Raw genomic sequence first — 16,183 nt, 5'->3', positions numbered from 1 at the left:
AAATTAACAGTCCCTATACACATGCACCACACACACATAGATGATTTATTATTATAATTCACACAGAATTTCACAAAAAAAGCGTAATACTTTCTTTGTCAACTGTGTTCCTCCTACTCAGCAATAGGTGGATGAAAAATCTGTAGAGCTTCTTTATTCCCTTTATTTTGACACCTGTGAAGCAGGGTAAGAGTTTCTGCTAAAAATACTTCTGCCTGGGTATTCAATCCACATAGTAGTAACACTACGCACTCCAAGCATCTTAATAAATCATTTCTAAAATAGCATATAACTAAATTGCACATATCTGTACAGATTTCACTGGAAAATTTGCAAAAAAAAAATAAAAATATTTCATCAATGTCTGAATAGCCAGAGTCTCTTAACTTTAAAGGGAACCTGTCATGCTGAACAGGTAGTCCGATATGGCGGCAGCATGTTACAGAGAAGGAGAAGACGAGCAAAATGATACAGGTGCTTCTCACAAAATTAGAATATCATCAAAAAGTTCATTTATTTCAGTTCTTCAATACAAAAAAAGTGAAACTCACATTATATAGTCATTACAAAGAGTGATGTATTTCAAGAGTTTATTTATGTTAATGTTAATGATTACGGCTTACAGACAATGAAAACAAAAAGTAATTATCTCAGTAAATTAGAATAATTAACCAAAAAACACCTGCACAGGCTCCTAAGCATATAAAAAGGTTCCTTAAGGCAGTGGTCCCCAACCTTTTTTGCACCAGGCACTGGTTTCAAGCAAGACCATTCTTCCATGGCCCGGCAGGGCGGGGATGGAGGTGTGGCAGGGGCGGGGCTTTGGTCATAAGGGGGCGGGGCTATGGACGCGGTTGTAGTGTAGCAGTGCATACTTATAATTAAATAACATTTATAATGTGACTCAACTCACCATAGGTTTTGAATAAGTGCGCCATCACCCCCTTCTCCCCATCATTGCCTTCACCCCATCACTCCCTTCTCCCCATCATTGCCTTCACCCCATCACTGCCATCTCTCCATCATTGCCTTCACCCCATCACTCCCCTCTCCCCATCACTGCCTTCTCTCCATCATTGCCATCACCCCATCACTCCCCTCTCCCCATCACTGCCTTCTCTCCATCATTGCCTTCACCCCATCACTCCCCTCTCCCCATCACTGCCTTCACCCCATCACCCCCTTCTCCCCATCATTGCCTTCACCCCATCACTCCCCTCTCTCCATCATTGCCTTCACCCCATCACTCCCCTCTCACCATCATTGCCTTCACCCCATCACTCCCCTCTCCCCATCATTGCCTTCACCCCATCACTCCCTTCTCCCCATCACTGCCTTCACCCCATCACTCCCTTCTCCCCATCACTGCCTTCACCCCATCACTGCCATCTCTCCATCATTGCCTTCACCCCATCACTGCTGTCTCCCCATCATTGCCTTCACCCCATCACTCCCCTCTCCCCATCATTGGCTTCACCCCATCACTGCCATCTCTCCATCACTCCCCTCATGGCCTTCTCCTCATGTCCCCATCTCCTCCAGGGCCAGGCTACACAAACACACACACAGACACACACACACACACATCACATGCCCGCTGCCCGCGCTTCTTCGCTCTGACACAGCAGCGGCGCGCTCCTCTCTGTGTCAGAGACAGGAAGAGCGGGCGGCGGGCAGGAAGCTGGACGGGTCCTTGCAGCTCCGCTCCTGCTATTCCCTCTTGCAGGCAGCGGAGCTGCTTGGATCGCTCCCTGGCCGCCGCTAAGAACTGCTGCGCGCCGCCCCAGCCCCCGCTACGCCACTGACCGCCCCTGGCTCCCCTTGTGTCCGCGGACCGGCAAGGGCACTGCAGCGGCCCGGTGCTGGGCCGCGGACCGGCGGTTGGGGACCCCTGCCTTAAGGTACTGTCACTCTTAGCGATGCACCAGCGATCCGACGCGGTCAGGATCGCTGGTGCATCGCTAAGTGGTCACTAGTGAGCTGCCACATAGGCAGATCTCACCAGCGACATCGCAGGGGTCAGGGGTCGCTACTTACCTATCAGACGAGGCGATCCTGACTTCCTCCCGCCCGCGTCCAGGCGTCGCTCGTCGGCGCCACAGGAAGCCCAGCAGCTAGCTGACGACGAGAAACGGAGGCCGTTCTCACACGATCAGCGATAGTCAGCGGCGGAGCAGGTAGGAGGTAAGTATCAGACATAGCGATATCGCTAGCAATATCACTGCTACGTCACAAAAAACAGTGACGTTATAGCGATATTGCTAGCGATATCGCTTAGTGGGACAGGCCCTTTAGTCTGTTTCAGTAGGCTCCATAATCTTAGGGAAGACTGCTGACTTGACAGATGTCCATAAGGCCGTCATTGACACACGCCACAAGGAGGGTAAGCCACAAAAGGTCATTGATAAAGAAGCTGGCTGTTCACAGAGTGCTGTATCCAAGCATATTAATGGAAAGTTGAGTGGAAGGAAAAAGTGTGGTAGAAAAAGGTGCACAAGGAACCGGGATAACCGCAGCCTTGAAAGGATTGTTAAGAAAAGGCCATTCAAAAATTTGGTGGAGATTCACAAGGAGTGGACTGCTGCTGGAGTCATTGCTTCTAGAGCCACCACACACAGACATATCCAGGACATGGGCGGCTACAAGTGTAGAATTCCCTGTGTCAAGCCAGTCATGACCAATAGGCAATACCAGAAGAGTCTTACCCGGGCAAAGGAGAAAAAGAACTGGACTGTTGCTCAGTAGTCTAAGGTGTTGTTTTCAGATGAAAGTAATCGTTTCATTACAGCGCTGGTTTCAGGAGCCATGTCATCTGTTGGTGTATGTCCACTGTGTTTTATCAAGACCAATGTCAGCGCAGCCGTCTACCAGGAGATTTTAGAGCCCTTCATGCTTCCCTCTGCCGACAAGCTTTGTGGAAATGGAAATTTCATTCTCTTGCAGGACTTGGCACCTGTCCACACTGCCAAAAGTACCAATACCTCACTGTGCTTGATGGGCCAGCAAACTCACCTGACCTTAATCCCATAGAGAATCTATCTACTGAAATGAATTAACTTGTTAATGATATTCTAATTTAGTGAGAAGCACCTGTAGCTAGGGTGGATATTCTCTATTTACTATAGGGAGGGGGTGGTTAGTAGAAACAAAGTATTTAAAATGCTAGGTGCTCACCGCTAAATTCGCCCAGGGTCCAGTCACAGACCTGCAATTTCAATATTAAAATGTAGGCCATCCTGGGAACCTGGGCTCAGGACTAGGTATTTAAAAGATGAGTTACACTATAGGGAAGTGTTCTCATGTGGGTGCTGGTTGTGATCCATAGTTCATTTCTCCTTCCCTCAAAGAAACTGAAGAATAACTTTAGACTGAAGCGTTTAGGTATTTCTGTTAGTTCTCCATTTTTATTTTATAACATTTTTGCAAATTTGTGTTGCTTTATTTTGATCTTTTTCTACCTTTTCTTGTAATCACTATTTTTATATTAAAGCTTAAAATTTTAATAAGTTTGTCCTTGTATATTCTAAAGAATCCATGGCCTTTTAGAGGGGACTCGTGTCGTGTATGATGAGTGGTGACAGTGTGAAAGTCGTGGAAATGGTGTCCCACTCTCTAACACCCCAAGTGGTTAAATGTATTTTATAGTTATGTATGTTATCTGAAAGCAAGCCCCCACACCCCCCCGGGATGCAGTATAGCCTAGACAGGGTTAACTATAATGGCCAGCCAAGATTGGGGAGGCGGAACTGGGAGTTAGTGTCAAGTTCAGGAAGTGTCAGTTCAGTTAGAGGGAGTGTGGTGAAGTGTTAGCAGTGGTCAGATGCAGTGGACTGCTAGGGCCAACAAGAGCCTGTTCTTCAGGGCAGTGGATTTCCATAGAATCCTTGCAGACGAGGCCATAATCATCAACATTAACAGAAATAAACACTTGAAATAGATCACGCTGTTTGTAATGACCATAATATAGGAGTTTCACTTTTTGCATTGAAAAACTGAAATAAATTAACTTTTTGATGATATTCTAATTTTGTGAGATGCACCTGTATACAGGACTGTGGAGTCGGTAAGCCAAACCTCGGACTCCAACTCCTCAATTTCCATGACACAGACTCCGACTCCCTCATACATGTGTTGGGAGGTTGAGCTGATGGACAGGTCTGTCTGTAGCAAGAGACAGAAAGATAGTGAAAAGGGTGTCATGTGGCAGTTTGACCATTAGAGGGCAGTGGGGAGTATAGGAGGGGGTGATTGTGTAACTGCCCTGGGTCAAGGTAACTGCCATTGATCAAAGGTAACTGTCAGGTGATAGTGGGTGGGGCTACTGGGACTGGGAGTATAAGAGGTCAGGGAAGGTTCTGGAAAGTCCAGTCAGCCAAGGGAGCTCACTACAGAGGAGGACCTGCTGTAGGGAGGAAGGTGGAAAAAAAGCCTTCAGAGAGTAACTGACAGTGGAGACGGTCAAGGGAGGTGACCCAAAAGGACAGTAGTCATGGACAGAGATGGTCTGTGAGTACCCAGTGTTCGGTGTACTTTGAAGGGTGAAACGCCGTGGTGGATGTGCCTAGGGCAGCCACGGTGGGAAGAGCCACGAAAGACACCACGATGATGACAAACTAAGAAGTGAAGGTACTCGGGTCTGCGAGCAAGAGAACAGTGAAAAATTCCTGTCACGAATTCTGCTGGTCGTCAGAAAGGCAGCCAATAAAAGCGGAACCTGTTGAATATAACTCTTGCCTCTGTCTCGTGTCTGTCGGCGCCAAGAAGTGGGTCACCCCCCATTCCTGTTGGAGCAGCACCTCCCCTCGCCTATCTAACATTTGGTGTAGTCGGCAGGATCAATTGCCACCAATACAACATCTTCAGTGGCAAGCCTGCTCCCAAGTACCACAGGCCCCCAAGCTGTACGGGGTGAAGAGTTTTTATTTTATTTTTTTTCTCTTTCTTTCTTTTCTTCTGTGGATTACAATTTGGGACTGTCCTCCGGATTGCTGGCTGCCAATAAGTAAAACCGGAGCAGAAAAGTGTACTGTTACAATGGCTGTGGCATTTCAGCGTCAGGAAAAGACACAGGAGCTTGCGGCCGTAATGGACTGTGTCGCATCCGCCCCTGGGGGGAGCGGCTTACATCAGGAGACAGCCGCCCTCCCATGCTGGACCTTGGAAAATGAGTGGAGAGGCTGACCAACGCACCACCCTCGGGCAGGAGTGGCCCTGGTGAAGAGACTGAGTGTAGCTGCTTGGCGCCATTTAGTCTCGGGAACTCGGGCGATATGCGACGCTGCAGTTGCCATGGCCTCGGACGCCTGGAGTGAAAATGGCGTCAGGAAGTTGAAACCCGCTGGGAGACCTGCCCCTGGGAGCCGTTCTCGGTGCCCCGTACCCCGATGCAACCGCCGGTGGAAGAAGCTGGAAAAGTATCTCCCGCGGAGCTATCGGGCCTGGAAACCGACCCTGCCGGACGCCAGAGTAAAGACCCTTGATGATTGGAGGAGCTGTGGGAAAGCCTGCTAGGAGCCACGATGCCGGGGAAGGTGAGCGTTCCCCCGGCCCAGCTGGCAGCACTACAGACAGATCCCGTCCCCACGTCCAGTGCACCAGACAGGTCCCCGGGCCCTGACGCCAGCCATCGGCCCCCTTGACTGACCTCCCACTCTCCAGCAACTACGGCCCTGGATAACATTACGCCTTTTGACCAACATCCTGAGTCACCCCGCCCGGCGAAGCCGGTGCAGAGCCAATCTGCGGCTGCCCCTGCCGTGATCTGTCTTCCGGCAGCAGCCTGTTTACCGGATCCTGCTTCAGGCCCGCCGCCGGTCGCCACGGCCTACCTACCGACACCCACGGCCGCTGGTGTATCATCTGTGGCCATGGCTGCGGCCTACTCATTGGAGCCCACGGCCTCCTTGATTCCAGCTGCGGCTGACTGCACAGCCTACCCGAAGACAACTGTGGCTGTTTCTGCCCCGTCTGCTGATCCGGTTGCGGCCTGCTCCCCAATGTCTGCGGCCGCCTCTGCTCCACTCTCGGCTGCGGCCCGCCCACCGGACTCTGCGGCCTATACCAGACCCTCCGCCTGGGTTGCGGAGATTATTGAAAAGAAGAAGGCCAGGGAACGGGAGGTGTGGGCATTACTACATGAGAAGGGGAAGGCCGCCATGTCTGTTCCACGGCCGTAGAGTAGTCCGGATGGACTTAACCCAACCTGAAAGAATTGTCATGGTGGCGTGCGCGCTGGCGAGTAACTCGTGAGTTACTCGGAGCATGATTGCTCCCGGTTTGGTTCAGCCCCTGCGTATCGCGGACCTGGCTCAACAACCGGTCCGACAAAAGGAGGTGGGGAAGTTTCAGAACGGAAAAGAAGGAGATAAGATTGTCGGGGATGACAATGGATAAAGGAAGGGAGAATGTGGGGAGGTTGAGCTGATGGACAGGTCTGTCTGTAGTAAGAGACAGAGATAGTGAAAAGGGTGTCATGTGGCAGTTTGACCATTAGAGGGCAGTGGGGAGTATAGGACGGGGGGGATAGTGTAACTGCCCTGGGTCAAGGTAACTGCCATTGGTCAAAGGTAATTGTCAGGTGATAGTGGGCGGGGCTACTGGGACTGGGAGTATAAGAGGTCAGGGAAGGTTCTGGAAAGTCCAGTCAGCCAAGGGAGCTCACTAGAGAGGAGGACCTGCTGTAGGGAGGAAGATGGGAAAAAAAGCCTTCAGAGAGTAGCTGACAGTGGAGACGGTCACGGGGGGTGACCCAAAAGGACAGTAGTCGCAGACAGAGATGGTCTGTGAGTACCAAGTGTTCAGTGTACTTTGAAGGGTGAAACGCCGTGGTGGATGTGCCTAGGGCAGCCACGGTGGGAAGAGCCACGAAAGACACCACGACGGTGACAAACTAAGAAGTGAAGGTACTCGGGCCTGCGAGCAAGAGAACAGTGAAAAATTCCTGTCAAGAATTGTGCTGGTCGTCAGAAAGACGGCCAATATTGCGGAACCTGTTGAATATAACTCTTGTCTCTGTCTCGTGTCTGTCGGCACCAAGAAGTGGGTCACCCCCCATTCCTGTTGGAGCAGCACCTCCCCTCGTCTATCTTACACATGGCTCATGTTTAAGTTTACGTGATAAATTTACTTTGATAAAATGGTAACATCAGGCTTTTAATCGTTATTATGATACAATAATAAAGCCATTTAGATAAATCATAAAATATATTTATTGGAATACAACTTTAGAACAAAAAACTGTTGCATATTTACAATTTATTATACCCTATGCAGTAAGTGGAAAAAAAACAGTTATGCAGTCTATGAATTTGTTCTGAGAAATAGTATCGCCTCCATCAGATCCTCCTTCATAGATGACCTCAAATCTTACCCTATTATTTTAAGGCTAGAGAACAACCTCTCTACACTCACTTGGGTTGGTGGCAAAGCAGTAGCCACATGGGTTCATCTCTTAACAATGTCAGGGTGTAAAGGAATTGCCTCATGCACAGTCAGTTTTGATGAACGGTTGAACTCTTCTACTTCTTTGAGAGCAAGTGAAAAATGTTGCTGAAATATGGTCAATCTGTTTTCTATGGGAGTAGAGTCTTTTTCCCTGCTCCTTCTCATCCAAATACTTTTCAAAATCAAACTCCTCATCTGATGAGGATGAAGAAACTGCAGAAGCAGCACTGGCAGGAGCAGAGTCCTCTTGTCCTTGGCCATCCTGTAGCCCACTCATCCTAACAGCTACCTCCATCAGAGCTTCTTTTCCTTTAGTAAGATGTTAATCATCCAGCAATGTATGATGATTTGGGTCCACATAAACAGTTGCCAGAAAAATTTTATTTTCTAATAGCAGAGGCAAGCCCGGACGCCTGCCCCAAAGGGGCTACAGGGAGGGCGCACATGACTAAGGAGGAATGCTAGGCCTGAGGGTTAGTGAAGGGTAAGGTGTAGTGCTTTTGTGTTTGTGGGGAAGGTGTGGGTTGGAGCTATGGGGCTTATGGTGCAATGTGAGTTGGCAGGGAGTGGTCAGTAGTGCTTTGTGTTTGTGGGGAAGGTGTGGGTTGGAGCTATGGGGCTTATTGTGCAATGTGAGTTGGCAGGGAATGGTCAGTTGTGGGATGGATATATAGGGCAGAACTGTGGGGGGATAGTCATTCCTTACCTTGCAGACGTCCGGAATCCTCCCGCCCTCCCGCCCTAATTTTAGGATCTTCTGGAGATCGACATGGTGAAGAGAAGAAGAGGTTTGACGTTGTCGCAGCAGTCGGCGGAAAGGAGGGGGGTATTTGAAGTCGGTGGATTGCACAAAGAGCGGGGGGGGTGAACCCAGTGCAGGAGCGGGTTACCCCTGGTGGTGCAATGGTATACTTGGTTAAGGTGGGTCCCGGCTGTGCTGGGTCACAGCGGGACATGTTAACGTGGGACCCTGCTGTGTTTGGTCACAGCGGGGCATGTTAACGTGGGTCCCTGCTGGGCTGGGTCCCAGCAGGACATTGGTTGGGCAACACTCGGCTGGGTGTCCTCGAGCCGGTGTGGTGCGGCTGAGGGCACGTGGTGGAGCTGGTGTTGCAATCATGTACAATGGACTCTTCATTTACCCCCCTCCTTTTGCTGGTGGTTATGTTTATGGAATATTTCTACATTTATGGATACAATGTTATTGCTTGTTTGGTGTTAATAAACGGGGCTGCTGTGGCCTTTTACATCCAATGTCACGCAGTCGTGTCTTATTTAAGTTAAGAAGGGGTAAGTGTGGGTTTTGGGAGGGGTCATTACAGTGAAGCCGTCAGTCAGACTTTCCTAAGTCATGTCTCTCTCAAGTTTCATTGAAGCAGCAATGCCATCTGCGATTAAACCTCCTCTTTGGGACAAGCAAAGCAAGTTCTTCCACTGCTTTATAAAAATGCCAGGAGTTAAATCCTTAGCTTGTAACTTTTTAGTCACTGTAAATGGGTGATGAAGCAATTCCTTCAATTCAGCCACATGTGACCATTGACCTTCATGTAGTGCTACCTGGGGGTTGGCCATATCTACAAGGGTTTCAGCTCAAGCAATCATTAAATAGGTGCTGCCCCAACAAGTGGCTTGAACCACAATTGCCCCTTTTCCAGCACGTCTCTTCAATCAATTTTCATGACCCAGCATGTCCCTCTTGCAGACTTTCTTTTATTGTCAGCTGCAACGTGTGCACAACACAGCGCATGTGATGAATAGGAAAGAGGTGTGAAGCAGCTTCAACAAGATCATCTAATTGTAAAGAATCATTTTGCTACTCTTATGTAGTAATATCTGTTTGTTCCTCCATTATGGGAACAGGACTGTGACCTTCCACTGAATGTGAAATGTTCTTCTAGCTGCTGTTCACCTTCATTATTCTCATTCATCAGTTTAATTATACTTATCATGTATGAAGCATAATCAGTTACAACAGAAAGAACCTGTTCTTTTTTGAGTTCATAATCTTGCAGAACTTTTTCCACTAAGGTCTGGAGAAACTGACTGCCGTGTTGAGCTTTAGTATCTTTTACTGCCAGCGTGTTGGTAACAATTTTTTTGTTGTCACAAACATATTGAATGTTGACATCAAAATAGTTCACTCTGTATCATGTGCAGGCATCTATTTTAAGAAACACAAAGCATCTCTTGAGAGTCTTTTTAAGATCTTCCTTTTGGTTAAGGGCTTCTTCAATCACTAATTTTCTAATACTTTCTCTTTCCAGAGAAACTCCATGCTTGCGGGCCATTTCTCCATTAAGAGCTGTAAAAGTTGGTTGTGCAAATAATGATAATGGTACACCGTCCTAAACAACAAGCTCGATGAGCTGTCTTTAAACACATCTGTCATTGTTACAGTAAGGCCGGTTTCACATTTGCGTTTAGGGCCGCAGCGTCGGCCTGCGCACGGCTGCCGCTAAGCCCCGCCCCCTGCCATGTCTCCTCCGGTAGCTCTGCCTCCGGGCGCATGACGCTGCATGTGTCCCCTATTTTTATCACTGAGGATGCAGGCCTTGCGCAGTGTGTTTTTGGCGGCGCCTGCATCCTTTTGACGGTGCGCCGACCAGCGCCAAATGCAACCTGTTGCAATTTGATTGCGCTCGGCGCACCATCAAAAGGACGCAGGCGCCGCCAAACGCATACTGCGCACGGCCTGCGTCCTCATTGATAAAGATAGGGGACGCATGACGCATGCAGCGTAATGCGCCCGGAGGCGGAGATACCGGAGGAGGCGCGGCAGGGGGCGGGGCTTAGCGGCGGCCGTGCGCAGGCTGACGCTGCGGCCTTAAACGCAAATGTGAAACCGGCCTTACTTTGTCACTTATAAAATATCTTGTAACTGACGTTTGAGACGCTCTTTCCTCCTCCTTTGCCTGGCGGGAAGTGCTGGGCTCTGATTTCTTGGTGCTGCTGTGATCTTTTTCAATCACAGCTTTGTAAACTCCTGGGTGGTAGCGTTGTAAATGCCTTTTTAGATTGGAAGCTCTTGAAGGAGCATTTTATAACTGCCTGAGTATGCACTGATTAAGGCATCACAGCATTTGTTTTCATCTGGATCACTTATACACATTTTTTTTTATCTTGAGTCTCTGTGAAATGCTCAAATACAGCTGACTTACAAATAACAGAAAACTGACGGCACATCAAGAACTAGTCTGCACAAGTGCATTCCAAAAAACCATTATGCTATTCACACTTCATGTATTTCACATTGATATGCCTTAATGCAGTTGACTGCAACCATTTCCTCATTTTGATATTTGAGCTGGGTCATCCTCAGCCCCTTATAGCAGGCGCTGGATCAATGCCCTGCAACCAATCTGCTCCCCTGCTGGTGCCAGCTGCGCTTCTCAACTGCTGCAGCATCAGGTCCACAAATTCCAACTTTATGGGAGGGAAGAAAATATGAGAGAAGGGGCACAGGGAGATTGCTTCCTTGATGGCTGTCTAAAATGGCTCCCCTCTCTTGACAGTCCCCAGCCTTCTTCCTCACCCAAAAGGTCCTCCCCTTGAACATGCCACTCCCCCTCTTCTGACCACTTAACCCCTTTGCGGCCTTGATTCCTCTTACTCAGCTTCCTGCACTACCCCTATCATGTCGCCCCCTCCCTTTTACACCTGGAGGGCCAGTATGACCTTTCTTGTCTGCTGGCAATGATGGCTATTGTTTCCCAAATCTGACAAGGAGCCAGCAGAACCAGGTGAACAACTGGCTATGTCGATGGTGCCGTCAGCAACGATTTGGATTTCTGGATCACGGAGTGAACTACTTATACGATGGACTACTTGCTAGAGATGGGGTGCACCTTACGAAGACTGGAAAGCAGGTATTTGGAAGTCGCCTTGCTACACTTGTAAGGAGAGCTTTAAACTAGAACAACATGGGAAGGGAAGCAAAAGACCAGAAAAAGCCATACACCTGACACATGCTACTGAGAACTCTGCTATTAGAAGTGGAAAGGAAGAACAAAGACGAAAGAATCTAATTAAAAAAAATATTGGAGAAAGAGAAACCAATCACAAACTAAAATGTTTCTATACTAATGCACAAAGCATGGGCAACAAACAAGGAGAATTGGAACTACTAACACAGGAAAAGAAATATGATGTCATTGGAATCACTGAAACTTGGTGGGACAATACACATGATTGGAATACAAGACTAGAAGGATACAACTTATTTTCAAGAAACAGACTTGATAAACGAGGAGGGGGTGTCGCATTGTATGTTAGAAATGCGTATATCTGCACAGAGATTGAAGCTTCAGAGACTGGGAGTTCTCTGGAAACTGTTTGGGTAAGAATACAAGGACAGAACAATGGAAAGGACACCATTGTAGGCATTTACTACAGGCCGCCTGTGCAAGCTGAAGATATGGATGAACTCTTTATGCATCAAATGGCCAAGTTCTCCAAAAAATATGACATAGTTGTCATGGGAGATTTCAACTATCCAGACATTTGTTGGGAATCTCTCTCAGGCAAAACTAACAGGTCAAGGAAATTCTTATCCTCTCTTGCTGACAACTTTATCTTCCAAAAGGTAAAGGAGAAAACAAGGGGAACTGCTACCTTGGATCTAATCCTTATAAACAGGGAGGAAATGGTTGAGGAGGTAAAAGTGGCTGGGACCCTAGGAGGTAGCGACCATGCTATTTTAGAATTTTGGATAACTAGAGGCGGAAGACCTGTGAAGACTCAGACGTCAAGGTTAGATTTCAGAAAGGCAGATTTTAAGGGATTCAGAAAGAGAATTGGAGGGATCCAATGGCTGGATATCCTTAAAGACAAAAATGTCCAGGAAGGATGGGAAATCTTGAAAAATGAAATTCTCAAAGCACAGTTGTTAACAATTCCGAAAAGAGGGAAGAATAGGAAGCATTTAAGGAAACCAGGATGGATGAACACAGAACTTAAGCACATGCTAAAAAGGAAGCAAAAAATGTTTATAAAATGGAAAGAAGGAGGCATATCTAAAGAAGAATATAATGCTGTCTGCAGAACCTGCAAGGCACAAATCAGATTATCTAAAGCTGAAAATGAATTGAGGCTTGCAAGAGATGTCAAGAGCAATAATAAAGGATTTTGGGGATATGTCAAAAGTAAAAGAAAAGTCAAAGATGCTATAGGATTTTTACAGGATGAAAATGATGAAATGGTAAGACAGGATGTTGAGAAGGCTGAACTTTTAAATTCCTATTTTGCATCTGTTTTCTCTCAGAAAGGAAATGTAACATCAACTGTTATTCACTGTCCTATTAAGGGAATAGAAGAATCCAGGATATCTATAAACAGAAAGATAGTGAGGAAACACTTAGCTAACCTAAATGTATTCAAGTCTCCAGGTCCAGATGAATTACACCCCAGAGTACTGAAGGAGATAGCAGAAGAAATTTTTGAACCCCTCTCCATAATCTTTGAAAATTCTTGGAGAACAGGAGAAGTGCCAGAAGACTGGAGAAGAGCAAATGTTGTTCCTATCTTCAAAAAGGGGAAGAAGGCGGACCCAGGCAACTATAGGCCGGTGAGTCTGACTTCTATACCAGGAAAGATCTTTGAACAAATTATTAAACAACATGTATGTCAATACCTGGATAAGAATGAAGTGATTAAACAGAGTCAGCATGGGTTTGTAACTAATAAGTCATGTCAGACTAATTTAATTTCCTTCTATGATGGTATTACTGATTGGGTGGATCAAGGAAATGCTGTAGATATAGTATATCTTGACTTCAGCAAAGCATTTGACAAAGTCTCTCATACAATCCTTATTGAAAAAATGACTAAGTATGGAATGGACAAGGCAACTGTTAGGTGGATTCATAACTGGCTTAGTGATCGGACCCAAAGAGTGGTCGTAAATGGCTGCACATCCAGTTGGAAGAATGTCTCAAGTGGGGTACCACAGGGCTCTGTCCTGGGCCCTGTATTGTTCAACATCTTTATCAACGATTTAGATGAAGGAATTGAGGGTAAACTGATTAAATTTGCTGATGACACAAAGCTAGGAGGGATAGCTAATACTAGAGAAGAGAGAGAGGATTCAAAAAGATTTAAATAAACTGGAGAAGTGGGCAGCAACTAACAGAATGGTTTTTAACAGGGAGAAATGCAAAGTACTACATCTGGGCAATAAAAATGAAAAAAGCATATATAGAATGGGAGGAATAGGGCTAAGTGACAGCACATGTGAAAAAGACTTGGGTATACTAATAGATCACAGACTGAATATGAGTCAACAGTGTGATGCAGCAGCAAAAGATGGATTTTTGGTTCTTACCGTAAAATCTCTTTCTTGGAGCCTTCATTGGGGGACACAGAATACCATGGGTGTATGCTGCTGCTGCTAGGAGGCTGACACTATGCAAAAACAAGAAAATTAGCTCCTCCCCGGCAGTATACACCCACCGACAGGCACCAAGCACCTCAGTTGGTGAAAAAGCAGTAGGAGAAGCAACGAGAAAAACTCGAACCATATGTACCAACCCAACAAGGGACTCTAAGACCCAACACGGTACAACTTAAACAGGGAGGGTGCTGTGTCCCCCAATGAAGGCTCCAAGAAAGAGATTTTACGGTAAGAACCAAAAATCCATCTTTCTTTATCGCCTTATTGGGGGACACAGAATACCATGGGACGTCCCAAAGCAGTCCCAAGGGTGGGAACAGCAATAAGGAACGAAAGTAACCGAAAGTCTTAGGTCGGCCGGTGAGCCACCGCCGCCTGCAGAACCTTCCTACCAACCACAGCATCAGACGAGGCCTGGGTATGAACCCTGTAGAACCTCGTGAAGGTGTGCAAAGATGACCAGGTTGCAGCCTTGCAAATTTGCATGGCCGAGGCCTGGTGACGAGCAGCCCACGAAGCCGCCACAGCCCGGGTGGAATGAGCACTTACTCCCGGAGGGGGGCGCTTTTCCTGAAGACGATACGCTTCCAGAATGGTAGAACGAATCCAGTGAGCGATCGTGGATTTGGAAGCCGGAAGGCCCTTCTGGCGACCTTCAGAGATGATCAGCAAGGAATCGGACAGACAAAAGGAAGACGTCCTGGCGAGATAGACACGCAGGGTTCTAACTACGTCCAGTTTGTGGAGAGACTTCTCAAGAGGATGAGATGGAGCCGGACAAAAAGAAGGAAGGACGATATCCTCATTGATATGGGAAGCGGAAACCACCTTTGGAAGAAAAGAAGGAACGGGCCTGAGGACGGCTTTGTCCTGATGGAGAATGAGGTAAGGGGAACGACATGACAAGGCCGCCAATTCAGAAACTCTTCTGATGGATGAAATGGCGATCAAAAAGGTGACCTTCCAAGAGAGAAGGGACAAAGGAATGTCCTGGAGAGGCTCGAACGGCGCCTTCTGGAGAGCGCTAAGGACGAGGTTGAGATCCCACGGGTCTATTGGCGAATGATGAGGAGGAGCCACGTGGGAAACCCCTTGCAGAAAGGTTTTGACCTGTGGTAGAGAAGCTAGCTCTCTTTGGAAGAGGATAGAGAGAGCGGAAACCTGGCCCTTGAGCGTACTGAGGGACAGACCCGCGTCTAACCCAGACTGAAGAAACCCCAGGATAGATGGGATAGAAAAAGACATTGGGTAGACTCTTATCGCACCAACGGAAAAAAGCCTTCCAGTACCTATAGTAAATGCGGGAAGAGGCTGGTTTCCTGGCTCTGATCATAGTTTGAATAACCTGACTGGACAGACCTGATTCTTTCAGAATTGCGGTCTCAACGGCCATGCCGTCAAACTCAGAGACTGAGAATTCTCGTGGTAAAGGGGGCCTTGTGAGAGAAGGTCTGGACGGTCTGGAAGCCTCCAGGGAACGTCCCCGAGCATGTTGACCAGTTCCGCGTACCAAGGCCGTCTTGGCCAATCTGGAGCGACTAGATTCACTGGTACGCCTTCCGATTTTATCTTTTTGACCACTCGAGGGATCAATGCCAGAGGCGGGAACAGATACGGAAGTTGAAACTGGGACCACGGAGTCACCAGTGCGTCGCATGCGACGGCTAGAGGGTCCCTGGACCTGGCTACGAACTGCGGCACCTTGTGGTTCATCCGAGATGCCATGAGATCGACATCCGGGGTGCCCCAACGGTCGCATATCTGAGAGAAAACCGCGGGGTGCAGGGACCATTCGCCCGACGCTAGGCCCTGGCGACTCAGAAAGTCGGCTGCCCAATTTTCCACCCCTGGAATATGGACGGCGGAGATTGTCGGAACGTAACGTTCTGCCCAGCGTAATATCTTGGCCACTTCTGACATTACTTGTTTGCTGCGCGTGCCCCCCTGATGGTTTATGTACGCCACGGCCGTGGCGTTGTCCGACTGAATACGGACCGGCTTGCCGGAGAGGAGGGGCTGCCAATGAAGAAGGGCCAGGAAAATTGCTCTGATCTCCAAAAGATTGATTGGGAGGAGAGACTCCTGTGGCTTCCAGCGGCCTTGGGCCGCTTTCTGATGGAACACGGCTCCCCATCCTAGAAGGCTCGCATCGGTGGTGATGACTTGCCACTGAGGCGGAAGGAAGGACCTCCCTTGGAGAACTGACGCTGGCCGTAGCCACCAAGTGAGAGACTGCCTCACTCTGAGAGGAAGCCGAATAGGACGTTCCAAGGACATCGTGGTCTTGTCCCAGGCTGAAAGCAGAGACAGCTGGAGGGGGCGAAGATGAAACTGCGCAAAGGGTACTGCTTC

Source organism: Dendrobates tinctorius, unplaced genomic scaffold (assembly GCF_039654945.1).
Source record: "Dendrobates tinctorius isolate UK_male_01 unplaced genomic scaffold, ASM3965494v1 ptg000018l, whole genome shotgun sequence".
Taxonomy (NCBI): Eukaryota; Metazoa; Chordata; class Amphibia; order Anura; family Dendrobatidae; genus Dendrobates; species Dendrobates tinctorius.
Note: the sequence above shows the minus strand (reverse complement) of the source record.